Source organism: Notothenia rossii, assembly GCF_949606895.1.
Source record: "Notothenia rossii genome assembly, chromosome: 5".
Classification (NCBI taxonomy): Eukaryota; Metazoa; Chordata; class Actinopteri; order Perciformes; family Nototheniidae; genus Notothenia; species Notothenia rossii.
The window spans coordinates 86533718-86552795 of NC_136903.1; the positions used below are offsets into that span (position 1 = coordinate 86533718).

General features: G+C 39.8%; 2 long non-coding RNA genes across 2 annotated transcripts; both read right to left on the reverse strand.

Moving 5' to 3' along the window:
* Positions 1 to 431: 431 nt before the first annotated feature.
* On the reverse strand, positions 432 to 2259 carry LOC307039222. The gene is made up of 3 exons (XR_013808175.1): positions 2214 to 2259; positions 1047 to 1173; positions 432 to 549 (listed from the first exon to the last, which is right to left on the reverse strand). It is a non-coding gene; the product is annotated as an uncharacterized lncRNA (long non-coding RNA).
* A 24-nt stretch (positions 2260 to 2283) lies between these two features.
* On the reverse strand, positions 2284 to 2961 carry LOC307041115. Its single transcript, XR_013808694.1, has 3 exons — positions 2837 to 2961; positions 2401 to 2469; positions 2284 to 2308 (listed from the first exon to the last, which is right to left on the reverse strand). It is a non-coding gene; the product is annotated as an uncharacterized lncRNA (long non-coding RNA).
* Between the last annotated feature and the right edge of the window lie 16117 nt (positions 2962 to 19078).

Below are 19078 nucleotides of genomic sequence, written 5' to 3' on the forward strand. Positions count from 1 at the left end.
TGGACGATTGTGACGAATTCGTTTTTAAAAAAAAAGAAAATGGCTTCTAACGTCCCGGCAACGGCTGAAGCTTTGGCAGGAGCTGGATTAGTTTTTAAATGTAAGTATAGGGTTTCAACTCACCCAAATAGTAAACGACATGAAACAGTAAACCGATTTAATCTTTTTATAGGGATTCATTTTAAAGCTAATTATAAATATATATATATATATATATATATATATATATATATATATAATTGTAAACCTAAGTTTATTTAACTGTAAATACAGACACCCATATATACATTTTTTTTTTTTTTTTTTTGTGTTTTTGTTCTTGTTTTGTTTGTCGACCTGACTCATAATGTAAAGCGTCTTTGGGTCTAGAAAAGCGCTATATAAATCCCATTTATTATTATTATTATATACATATATTCATATTTATTTACCTGATGCCTCAAGGATTTCGAGAGCCAGTTCTCTCCTCTCCTGTGTCATGTATTTCTTTGAACACTCGAAATTCACATTCGGGATCAGAGGGAAGGACTCCATGACTGCCTTTGCCATCTAAACAAACAACACTTATGTTATGGAGGGTTTTTCTTCTTTATTGTATAGTAATACAGATACAGACAAAAACATGAGACACATTATAGAAAACATCCACCCTTGACTAGAATGCCTCCCAAAACCTTTGATTATTGATATAGACCGGTCATATTATTGGAATTTGGAGATATTCAGAAGCAAAGTTGTCAATTAAACTTTCTGTGTTCAAGTGAATACTAATTTAAGTTCAGCAATGTTGTGTCATAATCCAATTGTTGTCAGTTGGGAAATATACAATAAACAACAACATGATATTGGCATTATACTATATATTGTCCATTGGCCATCCTGCCTGCTAAATATTATGGGGATCAGCATCGGCCTTTAAAAAACCTTTATCGGTCAACCACTAAGTTTGACAGCTTTTTTAAATCCGTCCTTGCATTAAACTGTCTTTCACATTAAAAAACTCTGCTTGTTAACTGGATGAAAACAGAATCTCTTCAGCTCACCACCTTCACAACAACGACACCACAGCTACATCCATCCTTTTGAAGTGGGTGACCCATAACGCCTCCCTTCCACTTAACATCCACCCAGTCTGTTATGCTGTGGCGTGTCCTCCTCATCCTGAAGTACTCCCTGAGAGAGGATAATGTTAACTGTTAGAAATTAAAATCAATGTTTTAATGGGGAAATGTAGTTTAAACATGCCGTCAGTTTTAATGCTCTTTTATACTGAAAAACCAGAAATTCTTGTGCACAAGCAGTTAAGCTTTTATTCTGAAAATCCTTCATCTACGGTTAGCATTTAGCATGTGGCTAATATACGATTTCCTGAAGAGGTGAATTTAGTAGCGAAATGACATGGAGTGGTGCAAACCGAAGCCTACTGACTTAACACTACAACTATAGATGTCGAGATACTACCATGCTGAATATTAAATGAAGGTACAGTTTATTTGAATACATTATTGTTTACAGACGAGAGTAGCATGTGACAACATCCGGAATGACCGGAAACCAAACGAGCCGAGAAGTATTGTTTAGAGTATTGATTATAGCGTTTAGAATGTGTTAAATGAAAAGTGATGAAAGAAAATATGAGGAGAAACGGCGTGTTAAGCATATATTGAATGTGAAAAGAACCTATCCTCTGTTTAAATGCAATAACGGACATTGGAGACGAGGTGAGCCGGCTGGCGGGGAGGAGCCAGCAGAGGATATATAACAGCACCGGAGGAGAGATCCATTCTCTTCTCTTCCCTATCGAGGAGCGGATCACAGCTGTTTGTCTGACTGAACAATATCATGCTTGTGACCAACCCGCGCCTTTTTTAATTAAAGTACCCAATTGAACTTTCACAGAGACTCCATTTAGTCTCCTATTTTAAAGCTTCTCTCCTGGTCGGGAGAATAACGAACACAGTTAACATAACACACTTTACATTTCTAATTATGTGGCTCCTAAAGATAATGTAACAGAAATTCATACTGTTTGTATTCACCATATGACCATTTGTTTGTATAAGGGGCAGCCACAGGTCAGCTATAGATATCACTGTCTGAACACAGACTGTATCAGACTGTTTAAAATGCTTTCAATGCTGTCTGTGAGTATGAATGTAACTTAAATATAGTTTTTCCTTGAATTTTCAAATATCTATTGAATTTTGATTTACTGTATTCTTTTGGCAGCATGTTCGGAGTCATCAAGCTCTTCGATGCTTTGAGCTGGATCCACCGGGAATACGGTGCTGGTTTTGGCATGAATGTACTGTGAAAAAGTCAAAGTAAAATATTTTTGGTTTCACTATGTAAGTCTTGTGCTTTAACAGAAATAATACAATCACAAAAATAATTACAAACCAGCAACTTCCAGTGGTTGTTGTTGACAAGTACAAAGGACAGGACAGCTTCATAGTTGTCAAATTTTACCTATAATGCCATCAAATAAAGGATTAAAACAAACTTGAAGGCTAAGGTAAAAATAACAACAACATTAGTCTGACAATTATGTTCTTGTGCCATTCATTAGTTGTGCTTAAAACAAGTGTTGGTATGGAAATTCAATAGTAAGTAGATTTATCAGGTGATTTAACTAATGACTATAGTTTCAGAGAGGATACAGTAAAATAATCTCAGTTAATTTCCTATTTAAGACCTCAGCCAATGCTTCACTCCATGTACCTAATGGGTGAGTGTGAGCCCACATATCAAATCCACACCTACTTCCCCCTACAGTATCACCATGCACAAACACAACACACCACACACATAAACATACACAGACCACACACATTACCTTTGGTAAACTGTGAGATGTTAGCTGAGTTCTGTCCCCGAACAAAATGACACCTGCTGTGTAGTGATTTAGCAAGTACATTTTGTTCACAACGCCGAATTTGTCGGCAGCAACATGAAACACGCCTTCAATTACCTGGCAAAAAAAATCATAACAATTTGTCAATTAATGCATATTCCCAGTTATACTGAACTTTCATTCCCTGCAACTTTGAGAATCTTGTGACTGACAAAAGTATCTAGACATTTTTTTCAGATACTTTTTGGGCAGTAATCGTTAAATGCTAGATAAAGAAAATGACACAGTGTAGAGTGAAACTTCAGACACCTGAAACATGTAGTAACGTACCTCCCCTGTCAACTACTGGTGGGGTCGAAGTGAGCATAGCTCACAGTGGGGGATAAGTAAGATGCGTCCTTTCATCTGTGAGGGGAGCACTGCCACGACCACCTCGGTGTCCTTTTTTTTCCACAGCCAGGTCAACTAAGTCAGGATTGAGGGGAAATAGATGCATTCTGTTTAATATGGACACTTGAGGAATCTTTTAACCCCCCGGTATCACTCTGGACATTTTTGTCCCGAATGACTAATTAGGGTAGTGCATTTGAAAGATACCAGAGGGTTAACAATCTTGAATGTTTGGGTGGAGGCCTTGTTTTTGTATATGCACCATCAAAGCTACATACACAAAATATAATTAAACTGTCCATGTGTATGCATTTAACCTCAGTCCCTTTTTAGAGTTTTCACTAAATGACATTAAACAGGCTGCTCAGGAACAGAAACTGTAATTGCAGTTTAAAGTCTGATTTAGAAATCTAGTTTCTGTTATAAGTTTGTATGCTGTATTTACATTTTTCATCTTCATATTCTCCCCCTACAACATGCACCTAATCATATTGGGTTATAATACTTCATGTCCTTCACCTCACTCACCAATTTAGTCCATGCTTTACTTTCTGACAATATTTGCTTATTCCATTGTTACAATTAAAATGCTGGAGAACAATTTACACGCTTTGAACATAGTAAGTCTTAGAGAAACTCACATTTCCCTGTGCATCTTTTCCCTGTTGGTCCACTTTTCTTTTCTTCACCTTTGTGGCAGGTGGGCTCTTGGGGTTCGGTCGTGTTTTTGGTGGATTGAAGTACTTGGACTTGGGCTTGGTGTGACCAGCAGAACTTTCCCGCTTGTTCCACTGTTCCTCGTGGTCATCATCTGGGCTGCTAGGATGTCCAAAGTTTTTGTCCAGAATATGCATTGGCAGATTGTGTTGCTCAATGTGCTCTATATATCTTCCTTGTATTGAGGCATACATTTTGGAAACAAACTCAGCTGGTCTCAGGTACTTTTTTTTTAAAAGGATGGAGTGTTTGACCAACCCAAACCAGAGCTCAACATGGCAGTTGGTATCCCTGGTTTTGTGACTTCCATCTTTTTTAGAGGTACCTTTTCTATGTCGCGACAGATCCCCAAGCAACAACCCACTCCACAATGGGAAGATCCCCATGTAGTTTTTGAACAGTGCATCAATGGCACCAGGACAGAGGTAGTGGTTTTTTACATGAACAGCATCGTCAGAGAGAATGTCACACTCTGCTTGGTCCCGCCAGACTTGAAAAGCTCGTGTAAAAGGGGACTTTCCAATAATGCTATGAGCATTGTTTTCCATTTTGCTTTCCTCCTCTCCCATTACATGTCCACTTTCCTCCAGTTTCACGTCCCGACTTTGCAAAATGCACTTGTCGAGGTAAATTTTGCTCTGTTTCACCAAATTAGTGTACTCCTCTGCATCAAAAAGCACACACATATGATAAAACACATCAAGGGCTTCCTGCATACGTGTGCAGCTTAGGATGTACGCAAAACAGAATGTTGCATATTCCTGTGTGCCTCTGTCTACAGTTTTTTTCCCCAAATTTTTGTGACACAGCCTTCATGATAGAACAGAGATGCAGCACAGTGAAGTTAGGAATATGTTCAGTTTGTCCAGACACTATCTCAAATGCTCTGTTAAGGTACACTGACATATTTTCCCTGTTAAAAGAGCCCAACTATAATCTGTTTCAACCTGTGCTAACTTTCTCTTTGTTGTGTAAGACAACTTTCTTTTAAATTCTATGAGCCAATGGGAAATAGTTGGAATGGCTTTTGGTGATCATTTCTGTGACAGGCAAGGGAGGCTTATCCTTACCCACTCCGGGCAAAACCAAAGCATAATACAGGACCCGCTTATTTTGATCAGGAATTTTCTGTATCACGCTGCCTGTGGCATCAAGGTAGAGAGTTGTAGGTGTTGGCTCATTCAAGTGCTCAGTCAATATCTTTAGTCCAACATCTTTGTATAAATGTACAGCAAACGGATCAATTTGTAGGTGCTGAAGATAGCCTTTTGATTATGCATGACTGCTGCTCTCTTTGATTATTTTTTTGGTCAACATGAGTTCAAGCATCATGTCATCGTGGAGCCTTGCACTTTTCTTCACTTCAGAGGATATTTTCTTGAACACGTCTTTGGTGAGGCTTCTGCTTATGTTACCAGCCATTATTTCCTCATGGTGTCCGTCTTAACATATTGTAATAATAATTGCTGACACCACTGGTTAAGGCTTTGGAAATTGTTCCTGGTCTAAATCGCCTTTGATTTTTATGGTGTATAACTTCACCAATGCGCATGACTTAAAAAAATATTTTTGTATCCGTTGATTTCGGCCTGTTCTCTAGTGCATTTTGCAGAGGCAGAGAAAAATGGTGAATTCTTTTTACGGCTATCATTTGTCTTAAGATGCTGGTATTTGAAAGCAAGTGTGCAGCATGGATTATTTTTGAAAAATTCCTGATACAATGTATCAGTCCAGGGGGGACGGAGGTTTTTTTTGCCATGTTTAGGTTTTCCATTGTTTTCCATTGTTTTCTTGTCATGGCAATTTTGAACTTTTTTGGCCCTGCTTTGCACTTTCTGTTCATTTTTGTTGTCATTTCGGTGGCTGTCTCTGTACTTTGTTGGTCTGACTCTTCTGTGTCTATCTCAGACTGTGGCTGTGCGTTACTTATTTCCCTGTCACCCTGACTTGTGTCCTCGTCTTCCTCACCCGTAAGACTGTTTTTCTTCATCTTTCCCCACAGGCTCTGTTCCTGTTTTTTGTTTCTTTCTTTTTCGTTTTTTATCCTTTTCTGGCCCTTTCTTGTCCTTGCCTGTTTGTCCCTTTCCGTTCATTTTTGTTGTCATTTCGGTGGCTGTCTCTGTACTTTGCTGGTCTGACTCTTCTGTGTCTATCTCAGACTGTGGCTGTGCGTTACTTATTTCCCTGTCACCCTGACTTGTGTCCTTGTCTTCCTCACCCGTAGGTGCGCTGTAAGACTGTTTCTTGATACTGTGCTGTCCATCTCTCCCTCTTTCATTGACATATTTTCCTCAATACAAACATTTCAAAAGTAAAAAATCTCATTTAATTACTGTATCTCTTATCTTAAGACTACAATGCAACTTTAAGCAATCTGCCATCCTTGGGTCAATTACAGTAAATGATGTTAACATCCTACTGTGATGGCTGTAGTATTTAATTAAATAAGCACATTAACCCTTATGCCTCCCTAAGCAAATGTATTATCCATGTCACTGTTTCATTTTGCGAGCATTCAGATTGTGTTAAGAATATGGCATGACATTTGGGAAAGATGTGAGTTTTTTTTTATACTCATATCTATTTTAGCTTCTGGGAAAAGCCATGGAGGGGCACTGCTACTGTAAATGGGCTTGCTTTGGCAAACGTGATGGTCTCCACTCCATATGCCCTCGTTCTTTCCTTCCTGTCCAACCAAACACACGTCACTGGGCTTCTATGTCACATGACAGAGAAGCTATTGAAAAAATAAACAGAATTTTTCCATACAAAAAATAATTCATATTAACCCTTGTATAGTGTTTCATTATTTATCTAAAGAAAAATAATATGATACATTATTTGTTCAAACTCACACTCAATGGCGTTGGCTAATTTTCTGTGAAGAACATATATCAGAACACATTTTCAATGACCACCCACTGTACACCCCCCCTACACATTTATATTACATACAGGATGTTCGGGGCTAACACAAGTGTGGAAATTGTGCGTGTGTGTGTGTGTGTGTCTTATCACAACTGATCAAGATGGCCAAATTATTCTCTGCTCAGAGGGCCTTGCAAATGATTTTAGATTTTTGAGAGAACCATTTGATGATGATGTAGAGGAAGAGGAAGGTGTATCAGAATGTGAGGGTCATATTTCGGAGAATTCTGAGTCCGACAGTGACTTTGAAGAACAGACTTAGATTGAGCCTCTGCTAGTTAAAAAAAAAAAGACGAGCCACAGGACCAGCCGGTCAGCGGGCAAAACAACAAGTAGCACTTTAATTAATTAATCAAGGTTCAAGGTTTTTATTCGTACGAACATACAGTGTAGTTATGACGATGAACATCTTAGGTCACAGGCTCCTCCTAAGCTCATTTTTCCATCAAAAATATTATTATAAAAATATTTAGAGGGTTAAAATGCAATAAAAAGAGGTGTATCCTATACAGCCAGTGTAGTTCTTTGACCCAGCATTTATTTTTGAGTGATTTGCTTCACATTCACTCGATCGGGAAGCTATCGATTTATTAAAAAGAAAAATGTTCTTTTGTAATTGAAAAGTCATTTGTTGATGGTCCCTAAGTGAAAGCCTCGTTTCGCGGAGAAGATCTCCCCGGGGAAACGGATGCTGCTGGCGGGTCTGCGAATGTCCGTCGAATATCCAACCTAAAACCAAATTCACCGCGGTTCACATACCTATGAAAAAAATCAAGACATAATAAATAACAGAATCAACTTTTCACATCTATCAGACTGTGGGACACTTTTTGCAGTTTAGGCCTTGTTAAGTGTATACAATTCAGAATGTAATAAGCAATAGGCCTTTCCATGTGGATATTTTAACTAGCCTAACATTTTGGTCATAACACGTTCCTATTACTGCTGCTTACCTCTCTAGCCAACAGCTGTTGCTCTTCATGTCCAAGTGCCCTCCGTTTCTTTGTCGGCAGCTGCTGCACAGATCCACTGATTTCACCAGAAGGAATGGAGTCCCTGATCCAAACCACAAGTATGTACAATTACTCATTGTGACAAGAATTGACCAATTAGGTTTGACTATTTTAAATAATAGACAGATATACACCTTTTTATAAACGTTATATACATTTCCAGTAAGCCTGTATGAGTGAGATGGTATATTGTGTTTAGCTAAATCACATTTAGGTTTCACAGATTTCCTATAATAAGCACATCTCAGCCATTGTAAATAATGATTTACCTGATTTTTTGTATGCTGCTGGTGAACCTCTTGGTGAGTCCTGTGATTTAGACAGTGTCGATGTTCATCTTCTGCAGTTGGCTAAACAGCATGTCTACATGTGGCATTATTTTGTGGAACAATGTCAGGAAAAAGCAAAAAACTTCATCTTCCATCATTCTCAAAAAGCCCCCGGCTTCTCTCATTGTTATAGAATCAAAGTCACCTGAGTCTCTGATTGTCTGGAAACACCTCAGGATGTTCTCCTTGTGCTCATAGACAGTGTTAACAGCACGATTGTGAAAGTTCCATCTTGTTGTGGAAGTGCCAGGAAGTCTGTGTGCCACCACTTGATCCAGGATCGCAGTTCGCTTAAATGACCTGGAGAAAAATGCAGCAAATCCACCAAGGTCTGACATTTTTTTTCTTATCTTGGGGATGTGGGATGTTGCCTGCTGCATAATGAGGTTCAGCTGATGCGCATAGCAGTGGACGTAATGCACACTACTGTACACATCCTTTACTTTCCGCTGAACTCCACCTTTAGCTCCCCTCATCACCGCTGCACCGTCATATGCTTGGGCGATTAGTTGGCCCTGTTGTCCATCGGGGAGGATAATGCCCAGTCTCTCCATCAGCGCGGTGGCAACTGTGTCAGCATTTGCATTCTGAAGAGAGATGAACTCAAAAAAACGCTCTTGGAAGTTGTTATGCGGCTCAATGTACCGTAACACAAGCACTAACTGGCAGTGGGTGGAAATGTCAGTTGTCTCATCCGCCTGAATAGCTAGACAACTGGCATTTTTTTACTTCCTCCAGAATGTAATCTTTAGAAACTGATAACATGCAGTCCAAAAGTTCGTTTTGCACCGTCTTTGAGGTGCCTTTGAAAACGCTAGCCGTTTTAAGCTGCTCCAGCAACACGCTATCTAACGAGGCCACTAGATCAACTAAACCCTGAAAAACGCCGGGGTTGTCGGATGCGTCAGTCTCGTCGTGGCCACACAAAGCCAGGTCAAAGCCCCCACAAAATGTCACACAATCAATTATTTTCGTCAAGACATGCCTGTTGTTGTCCACCTCTTCATTGTGCTTTTTCACAGAGATCTTGTACCCTTGATCTAGCTGCGCGGCTATGTTAGCTTTGCCTAGCATGGCTAGCTTAAAGGTTTGTCATGTGTGCCTTCGTACACTCGTGCTTTTTAATTTTTTCAGACAAATGCTTCATATCATTTATCCCCGTCACAGTCCACGGGCACATAGTATCTGTCCCCGGTTGTTTGAAGAGCAAGCATGGGAAACAAAAGACAGCATTTACCTGTTTGCATCCAGCTAGCCAAGCCTTTTTTGTGTACCAGCTACGTGAGAAGCCTCGTTGGTAACTTTAGTTTTTTTCACAAGCTTGCTGTGATATAGAAAAATCGGGTTGGTCTGGTCCAAGGTGTTTAATCAACAATTTCTCTCCCAAACTTCTCCTTTCGAAAGGATTTGATAGCAGTGCTTGGACGGAATTGGGCTTTCTTAGCGCCTAGACGAGAGAGGGTCATGATACACGTGACTTAACAGTGACCTTTTAAACAAATATAGCTCTAAACCCCTGGCCGACATGTCCTTAAAATGAAGTCCGAGTTCGACATTTTAATTCATCTCCTGCCAACACTGGCAGGACAAAAGGCGACACACCCGTTCTAAGCCGTGTCCCTCACTCCTCACATCCCAAGCTGCATCCCCAAAAAGTTTATTATGTTGTTGCATCGTTTCAGATGTTATGTTTCAGTTGGGCTCTTGATAAGCCATTAAAACAGTAAAAACACGTTCAGTTTCCTTTTGCTTTTTGTGTCTCCTGTTCACCAAAACATACCATCTGTGGTGGAAAAAGAAAGTAATCCAAAAGTAATCTGATTACGTTTTAAGACGCGTAACTGTAACTGTATTCGGATTACTTTCAGAGCCATGTATTCAGTAATCAGTAACTGATTACATTTACAAAGTAACCCTCCCAACCCTGACTACGACAAATATGTTTCAGTGTGAAAACTGCAACTTCTCAGGCATGATGGTCCATGAGCAGTGTGAGGACGACACAGGGCATGAAGAGCAGCAAAGTCTCTGGGGCTGACAGCTCTGGAGGTCAGCGTGTTTCCTAGCTGTTGGAGAGGCACGGATACAAAAAAAAAAGCAAAAGTGCAGCGGATCAACCAGAGCTGCTGAGAAAAAGAATAAGGTCAAAAAACTGTGTTCGTCCTCGGGGGAATTAGGTTTCGTAACAGTAGCTTCATTTGGAAAAAATAAAAAAAACAGATCGAAAAAATCTCAAAATATTTATTTAAAATGATAAGTCAAAGTAACAATGTGCAATAAAAATTAAGTAAAATAATTATGATTTCAATTCATTTAGATAAAAATTAAAAGGTGTGGCCTTGGTGTGGGTTATGTTGACCCTTTCACAAATATTCAGTGTTGCTATGGCAGCCTCCCTCCTAGCTTCGGTTTAAAATGAGTCATTCTATTGATATAATCAATTCTACTCGATTCAAACTGGTTTTTAATTGATACCAAATCAATCCTTTTTTCTCTGATACCTTCCAAACAATAAAACACATGTTAGAAACGTATATTCGCGATGCTGTGAGAGGAAGAGCAGTTAGTGTTTACCCTCTTCAGGACGGCAGCTTTGTACAAGTTGGAGGACGTGCTGTTCTTGAAGATCTCAATTTCCACCGCTAAAGGCACAGTGTCACTGCGGAGAAACGGAGAAGATATGAAAGACTGTGGGGTAAAATAACATACTGTATTTAAAGCATGTGTCTGTGTAAATTACCTGAATGCGTCATCTGCTCTCTGGTGGCCGTGTAACGCTTCCTGCAAGAGGCTCAAACAATGCTCTCTGGCCTGAAATACAAGACCAAAAAAAGGTTCATGAATAAATAAATAAAATGTCAAAACTACAAGTGAAAAGAAAAGCAAGACCTGGTTTTTCATCCTTTAGAAATATATCATTTTATACCAATGTTTGCAGGACTAAACAGTGATCAGTTTAATGCAGAAAGCATCTTTTTAGGTGCAATCCAAAGTACGTTGCTAGATGGAAGGAGATTGAGAGTGCTATATCAGAAGAATTTCCAATTCAAGCTGCAATTGGGGATAAGGTCTTGATGAATAAACTAAAGGAACTGAGAAACCCATGGATCTATCTTTTGCTTAAAGAGCATCTTGCAGGTTTTTTTTTTTTCTACATTTATGCTTAAACTTGCTTGAAAATTACAATTAAAAAAAGTGAATGTAGGTTTTGACATGTTTTATGAGACATAAGGGCAGGAATTCAGAGGGAAAGGAGCAATTTTGAGTTCTGCTCTTAAAAACTGCTTTTTTTTAAGGTCATACGTCAAACGTGTCATATTACATCACGCAGGGGACACATCTCCGCTCTCTGACCGCGGGTATAGTTAGTAGTTGCGTTGAGTTGAGCAGTTGTGTTTTAAGTGAGCTGGTATTTTTCAGTAGTTTTACATTGTATTTCACCATTTGTAATCACGGTGCAGTATTGTGTTTGTGCAGGTTGCACAAGTACCAGCCTGTCAGGACATCGAGTCCACTATTTCCCTAACAGGAAAAGAAAGCTAGCTAGCTTTCGGTCCTGGGTTCGTTTTGTGCAGACAAAGAGAAGGGACTTCAATTATAACATATGTGACATTATATACAGTGAAAAAGCGACGACAAACATTACAGTTTCTACTCAGTAAGAACTGGCACATAATGGTCAAATAAAATAACGTTAAAACGTTTATGTTGTGCCCACTAAAATCGTTGATTCCCGATAGCCTTTTTAAGCTTTAAATGTTATAGTTTGCTGGTTTTATTGTCGAGGAGCTGCCTGGTTCCTGCTCGATAACATGCATGCTCCACTCAGCATCAGTAAAATGGGTCAATATGTGCAGAGGCGTGAATTGCTTGGTGTCTCCCGGCAGAGCGACGGGTGCCATATTTGTAGATGGTGTGGCGGGGGGGTGAGATTAGACTGGCATCGGCACATGGCAGGAGGCTGTGCTGGTGTGAAGTTGCTGTGGGTGAGACTGGAGTTCAGAGATGTTCTCCATGGGAATGAGGAGGAGGAGATTTACATATGTGTGTGTTTCTGCAGAACCTCGGGGGAACCATGTTAAATGCAACAGTTTTTTTTCTCTAAAAATAATACAACAGAAGGGACAGAGTATACTGTAAGGCTTTTTACACTCCATTCCTCCCTCTGGACTGAACTGTGTGCCAGGAGTTTATGTATAACAGGATGAATTACTAAGTAATCACTGACCAGCCCTACTTTGCATACGGCTGTGCTGAGAAAAATACACTTCTTTATGTTATTGCTCCCATAAAACAGGATGATACTGCTGCTGGAGTTCATTAATAACCACCCCGGCCCATAACTCTTTAAGAAATATGATGTTTTATACATACAGGGCTGCATCGGAGCAACTGTATTTTTACTGGGGCAATTAAGAACCTTGCTCAAGGGCGTGAATAGGAGTGTATTCATCACCCCGCTGCTAAAGCACTCGGCTATTGAGCCAGTGTTATACCCCCTGCTGACACAGTAGAAAAGGGACTTTAGTTATATATTCAACAGAAAATGGTAAGGGAGAAATAATGGGATACCCAAGTGTCAAGGAAGGCAGAAAGTCAAGGATCTTGAAAAGAATATTGAATAAAAACACCTTTTTTTGTGTGTGACGAGGACAGGCCCCTTCTGCAGGCAGGTGTTAATAAATTGTGATGCTTGATCATTTTCAGGGATTTGACCACGTTGACACCATGATATCATTTTACGACAGGAGGTCTGGATGTTAAAAACAGGGTTCGTACAGGTGCTGGAAATCCTTAAAAACACGAATCAATACATTAAAAATCGTGTTGGTGAACACAAAATGCCATGAGACTGGGTTGGGTGTTCAGAGGATGAAGCACTCACGGTATTTCGTGTTATAGTCACGAAATATAATCTATTGATTCGACACTGAGCGATTTTAAAAGCAATGTATTTCTATTTGTAATATGTTTTCGTGCCTAAACCAAATGTGACTTGCTCTATCGAAATCAGTCACATTGACCCAAAGACACATTTTCGTTTGTATTACTGGTCTGGGGGAAGCTCGTGAGTGTGTGTGTGTTTGTGTACCGGGGAAGCACTCACATGAAACACTGGCTGTTGTTATGCTTCTAGCATTTACATGTAGAAAACCTTAAGCTTTACGAGAGCAGAAGTCAGGGAAACTCAGATCATTGTGACAAAGATTGACATCAGGCCACAGGTCAGAACTACGGCTACATACAATAGTAGGTCCAGGATGAACATGCACATTGCCCGATATCATCAGTAGTAATACACGGCCAAGAGATAGCAGTGAGTCACAATGCCTAGTTTGTTTTGTGCGCACATTGACAGTGGAATGTAACTTAATCATCTTGTGTAGAGACCTCATAATCACATATGATAGTAGTGGCGGTTCGCATTTGTTATGCGCAGGAGGGGGAAGGGAGGCGGCGAATAACGCAAGGAAGAAGCAGTACAGTTTTGGATTAGCCATTGTTAGTCCAGTGAAGGTAGGAAGCAGCACTCACCCAGAGGTCAACAGTCCTTGGTTGTCCAAGTCCTTGGTTGTTTATAGCATAAAGAACATCTGATTTAATGTGAGGTATAGGGAAATAATCATTTGAGTATAAGTATATACATATGTAATTTACAACAGCTGTAAGATGCTTGAAAAGCTTGAAAATGCACCTTGAAAATGCTTGAAAAGTGCTTGAATTTGACTTTGGAAAAGGTGTAAGAACCCTGTAAAAAGTAATAGAAAAAACATGCAAAATTATAATCGAATGGGTTTTGAGGAAGCTGGTGTAGGAACCAATACAGCCATAAGAGGGCGAGAAAGACTGCAAACATTAAATGAGAAAGGTTTGACTTTATATGTGTAATCTTTTATACAACCAACAGAGAGAAGCAGAGCATACATTTTACTAGCAGGCTTTTCAACACAGCACATGTAGATTGAAAAAGCACTTCAAAGATACAACAAGTTTTTTTTTCTGTTTGGGAAATACTTTCAAGCCCACAGCTGTCGAACCATAAATACTTCAATATAAAATTATAATTAAAATATTTTAATTACAATGTTGATGTAATGAAAAAGATTATAATGGGAATAAACTAAATGTTTTATTTTATTAATTACATATTTGTACTCAATATGAGGAATATACAACTTTTTTTTGGAGTTCAGATTAATTTAAATATATACATTACATACATAGCCGGGCCCGGGTAAAGTAACTGGATGGCCTACCTGCCTGTCAGCCTTCCATCTGTGCACAGACTTATCTCGTGCCCTCATTGGTCATGTGCACGTTTGTGTGTGTTGGAGGAGGGGCTCTGTGAGGAAGTGGCAGATTTTTTCTGGCTGTGTATTTTCAAATTCTAGCGCACTCCAGCTGGTTTCTCCAAAATGATCTACTCCACCTTTAAATAGAGCGACATGTATGGAGAATGGAGAATGTGTTTGGTTGGTTGTAAGAGGGACGAGGTGCGTCACGTGTTAATGTGCTCGAGTTCACTGTCTGAATAGCTCACAGGCTTCACCCCATTTCAGTCATACAACTCACGTGTTTCTTAAAGGTCCCATGTCATGGCCATTTCTACTGATCATAATTCCATTGTTGAGGTCTACTAGAATAGATTTATATTGTGCAATTTTCCAAACTCACATTGGTTTCTCATACAGCATCTCTGTAAAGTATGTGTATTCACCGGTATTCACTCTCTGTCCTAAATGGCTTGTTGGAGCTCCTGCCCCCGCCTCCCTGTGAGCCCAGTGTGCTCCGATTGGTCGGGACGTTGAGAGGCTTGTTGCTGCTGCACGCTGCTGCGAGGAGCGGACAGGTTTCCGGGTCGGCGATACAGCGAGAACAAGCGAAACTCATCCTGAGCACACACAAACACTCACAGCCGAAGTAAAAACAATAAGTGTGGCTTGATATTGAGTAAGAAAAAGGTTTATAACGCTGTGAGAATGGGTCTGCAGAGAGCATTTCTCCGCGATCCCAACTTAGTAGCCCGAAAAACGTTTACCCATTTAAACAGTCGTGGTAGATACCTTGTTTGTTTTAAACATCATAAATACACAAAAAACAATGAATACTTACAGGTTGTGTACCCGAATCTCCCACTGGTCCAAACAAAGTAGGAACAGCATCGTTCTTCAGTGCCCTACGCTGTACATATCCGGCACGAATCGCTGAAAGGTTTGGGAAGCTTTGTTTCGTGAAATGCTGGCAGAGGGTGTGGCCTCTGGGTATTCCCACGTCAGAGTACCCAGGAGGAAAATGAGAAATCTCCAACGAGGCGTTTTGGGGCAGCATAGACTGTGTTAGAGTTTTACTCGCTACAGGGTGTACTTTGAGGGTCTTTGACTCTGCAGACCATTTACATGCATAAAAACCTCCATAACACACAAGGGGGCGGGTAATAACCGGAAAAGCATGACATGGGACCTTTAATATGTTTATTAGAAGCAGCATATAGTTTGAGTTTGGAGTCTAGGCTCGGGCCTCATCACTCCACAGATTTACAAAGAACATTGAGTGATGATTACATACCTATCCCCCAAAACTGTGAGGACTGAGAGCCTGACGCTGGTGATATTAGTCTGATAAGTAGAGGGCCTGGCGAAACTGCCACATGGCCACTCCCCCTAAGCACCGTGGCTTTGAGGGGAATATATTACCTAGTAAAACTGCTACGTGAAGGCCAGGGAACAGCCCGAAAAGCCATACAAATATAGTTTTTATGAAAAATGTATTTCACTGACCAGTCCCAAAACTGGGTGATTTTGATGCTCTTGAATTTTGGGAAAGTATGCTGCGAAAAGCTCGACTGTCTTTCCTTTGCTCTGGTCATCTTTAAGTGCCTGTTTCAGTTGTTGGGATGCCTCCCGCTTCCCTTTTTCATTGTTGACAGATATCTACAAACTGACAGCTCTCTCTCTCTCTCTCTCTCTCTCTCTCTCTCTCTCTCTCTCTCTCTCTCTCTCTCTCTCTCTCTCTCTCTCTCTCTCTCTCTCTCTCTCTCTCTCTCTCTCTCTCTCTCTCTCTCTCTCTCTCTCTCTCTCTCTCTGCAAACATTAAATGAAAAACGTTTGGCTTTACATGTGTAATCTTTTATATAACCAACAGAGGGAAGCAGAGCATAACTTTTACCAGCAGGCTTTATGTTTAAAAACAGGGTCTGCATTTTCAATTTTTCAGTGGATTCAGTCTATGAATCAATTTGTGTACAGCCCCTGTCCACTGAGGACACATCTCAACATTTCACCTTTAAATTCCCATTATCTTCCAAGGATTTAGATGATGTTTGACAAAGTAGACTGAGAAACATTAATCCCTCAACACATCACTGATCTTGCCTCTAAAGCAAGGTTACACTGTGAAACAAATTATTAGCACAGGGCGAATACAAATCTGCTTATCAGAGCCTGCAGCGTGTTAAGGGCAGAAGATCCACTATTCAACACACCAGAGCACATGTAGATTGAAAAAGCACCGCAAAGATACAACAAGAGCAAGGATATTTTATTTTGTCTGTTTGGGAAATACTTTCAAGCCCACAGCTGTCAAACCACAAATAATTCAATATAAAATTATAATTAAAATGATTTAATAATTTAATGTTCATGTAATAAAAAAGATTATAATGGAAATAAACAAAATGTTTTATTTTATGAATTACATATTTGTACTCAATATGAGGAATATACAACTTTTTTTGGAGTTCAGATTAATTTAAATATACATTTTCCATCTTTTTTTTATATTAACATTTTTCCCAATACCTTTGCTTACTCTCACTTTTACAACAGTGGTGTTATCATCCCCTTTCCCTGACAGCCAATAACATAAAAACAACCATTTCTTATTTCAAATAGTACAAAAGTGCCAAAGTTATTCTTAATGAACCAACTAGGTCTTCTTGAAAGTAAATACAGTACACAGTAACACACTTCCCTTTATTTATCTCAACAAGTCTGCACATGCTAGCTAGCACTGTGTTATCAATGGGATGAGTATTAATCAAAATGCTAGCTAGTTAAGTCAAAGTTTGAATATCCAACTGTAAAAATACTCATCTAAAAGTACGAGTCCTGTATTCAAATCCGCACTCAGGCAAAGTATCATGTCTAGTACAATGTTTCCTATCAATTGTTTTAAAATTAAGCATTACTTTGTAGGTTAATAATATTACTTCAGCTTTTATATGTATGTTGCATTTTGGCTCCTTTACATACCGTTTGGTTGTTAATAGCAATACATTATATTCTCTTAGATCATTATGTTTGTAGACAGGAAGGATATGACAAATTGTAATCTTAAATGTGACCTGTAACTTAACTGTAAGACAAATATAGTGGAATAAAAAGTAAAACATTGTCCTACAGTATGTGTTTAAGTAAAGTACCTATTTTGTACTTTTGGAAATATACTTAGTTACATCTAACCACTTGTAGTTAGCCAACGAGGTAAAAGGGTTAGAAAACATCAAATTTGTACTCATTTGACACAAACAGTCGGTTACCAAAACCCATTAGTAAATGAAATAAGATCCAAATTATTTTCTTTGTAATTGAAACGCTTTTATTGGAAAAATACTCCCGTTATAACTGCAGCGTTTTGTAGGAAATATTCATTATGTGTACTGAAGTGGGAAATAAGGGGACACAAACAGGTTTAGGGTGGGTAGTATCCTTAACAGAGGAGGAGGGGGGGGCTTCATCAGATCTTCAAGTGAACACAAAGAGGCGAGACAGAAACTCAATTACTGGGAGATGGAAGTCGTGTGAGAGTGACAGTGTGGTGGGGGCGGGGGGAGCGACGATACCATCAAAGTCCTCTTTTATTTTGGAAGAGATGGAGCATCCCCAGTGTTGCCCGGGGGCCGCGCTGATGTCATCTGCCTGTCACACACAATGACAGGAAGATGGTGGTAATGAATGAATGGAGTGGTGGATTCATCAGGTCCAACAATGAAGCTGGTCAACACGGAGATAGCATTAGCATTTCCCAGCACACTTGTGACCTGATATGATATTTCCTGTTCCTATGATAAGCTCTCTGCTGAATCCATATTGCTTTTCATTAGTGCCGTTTGGATTTCCCATTGCAATATCAAAAGCTGCTCTCCAGTGCATCTGGGGGTTGCTCACGCTCCACCCTTGATCCTCGGAGACACAATAGAGCTGCGAGACAGAAAAGCAAGCAACTTCTTCTTCTCCTTCTTCGGAGGTTTGTTGTAGGCTCATGCAAATCGGGGCGGGCTAATCGTGTGTCTTTTGAGGACTTTGTTGCACAGACAGATTTATCAGCGGGGCCCTTTTGTGACCGTCCCCCCCAAGCCTCCAGAACCTTTAGTCTCCAGCAAAGGGAGTAGAGACAAACATGTGGTCCATCCAGATTATACCTCATTGGAGATCTACAATGACCACATTAGAGCCTTTAAATGGAGCCCCTGGTCCCAAAGCTGACAGGTCGCAGATGCACAGATTGTTAACTGACCGCTGTGAGCTGAAACACAGGATGAACAAATCCGTAAAAGCTTATAAAAGCAGTTCTGCCTGATCAAAATAATTCCCCAAACTCACCGCTGCCAGACAACATGTAATGAGATGCAGCCAGATTGCTAATTGACTTCCTGAATTCCACGTAGCCTGGATCACCATGGCAACTAAACCAGCCATCTCTTTTCATACTTGTAGGAACAAGGAGAAAAGTTGTCTTTAAAGCCTCCATTCACTATTTTCTTCTCGGCATTGACGATTACATTTCAACTCATTCCAAACTATTACCAGCTAATGTTATTAGACAAATAATTAGCTTTAATCAATGCA